Raw genomic sequence first — 1,651 nt, 5'->3', positions numbered from 1 at the left:
ATCTGACAGGTTCTTGATAAATCTGACCTAACTTTGAATTAGCTGTATCAAAGCACAGAGACATGTATTCAATGAGGTGTCCTGCCCGTCTTTCATGGCAGATATCCTTTGGAGAAAAATGTCATGAAAGCCTACACTGTCCCCACATCCTCCAAAGATATACAATGTTTGAGTCAGCATGAGAGAGAACATGGACCTGATTTTGTTGCAGACTTGTGATGAAGCTGAAGGGGAATCTACCGTTACATTGAGCCAGACTGTATTTTAAAATCAGAAATGAAATGAACGCAGTGAAAATCACATAATCTTCACCGAAGCTGTCTGTGACCCATACTCTCTGGAGGCTTCTAGCAAATTAAATTAAAATGTTTTGTCTGCCGCACATGCAAACCCTGTGACTTTCTAGTCAGCGCATACCAAGTGACATTTTTGTCACAGATCTTCTGCTCCAGTCTGTCCTTGACCTTGCTGCCTCCCACTTCTACTGAGGACTGATTTTTACATAAGTCATTGTACTGGCAGATGTATTATCTAACTCTGAAAACTCCTTCACAAACACAATTAGGGAACTGATGTGTAGTTTGTTTTCTTCTTTCCACCCATAAGCCTGGAATCTTTCTGCGTTATTGTGATTTTTTTTTCTTCTGGAACAGTGGTGCTAATCAAGGTTATTTTGTCTGAAGTCTTTGTTTTGCAGTGTATACTCTTGAGCATTTGGTTCTGGAACTAGCAAAGCAGACACCTTGGACAAATGGAGCTCAAAATCTGCAACACCTTAGAATTAGTTTCTCATCCTCCTTAAATCTTGGTATGGTAATAGTAGGTTATTAAGTGGTGCCTCTGAGGATGGGTCATTCAGTATGCTGTGTACAGATGAGAGCTTCTGGTTTCTCTGTACCTCCAACACAACATTGCATATAAAATGTCACATGTGACTTAGAGTCTGATTACATGATATGTGCAATGTGAGTTGGGTTGGGGGAACTGCCAACCCAACTCACATTTCACATATCATGTAATCAGATCCTGAGACATCTTCACTGGGGTTGCCATATTGCCTCCTGGACTGGATTTTATACAAGATCTTGTCATGCCACCTGGTGCCCATTTAGCTGGCACAGATTCCAAACTTTCATTTTTATAAATCCTCATGAAGTGCCCCGTAGCCCAGAGTGGTAAGCTGCAGTTCGATCCTGGTGGAAGCCAGGTTCAGGTAGCCGACTCAAGGTTGACTCAGCCTTCTAACCTTCCGAGGTTGGTAAAATGAATACCCAGTTTCCTGGGGGTAAAGTGTAGGTGACTAGGGAAGGCAATGGCAAACCGCCCCATTAAAAGTCTGCCAAGAAAACGTCGTGATGCAAAGTCCCACCATGGGTCAGTAATGACTTGAGGCTTGCATAGGGGACTACCTTTACCTTACACCTTGTAGAACCAGGGATAAAAGTTGGCAGGCTTTGTTCCTTGATGTGCTTAATAATTCTGTTGGAAGAGGATCCAGAGGAGTTAGCTGTGTTAGTCTGTAGTAGCAAAATAGTAAAGACTCTAGCACCTTTAAGACTAACTAACTTTATTGTAGCAGAAGCTTTCGAGAACCACAGTTCTCTTTGTCAGATGAGAAGAAAACTGTGGTTCTCGAAAGCTTATGCTACAG

The sequence above is a fragment of the Eublepharis macularius genome, chromosome 2 (assembly GCF_028583425.1).
Source record: "Eublepharis macularius isolate TG4126 chromosome 2, MPM_Emac_v1.0, whole genome shotgun sequence".
Lineage (NCBI taxonomy): Eukaryota > Metazoa > Chordata > Lepidosauria > Squamata > Eublepharidae > Eublepharis > Eublepharis macularius.
The sequence above is the reverse complement of the archived record's forward strand: the minus strand, read 5'-3'. Positions refer to the sequence as shown.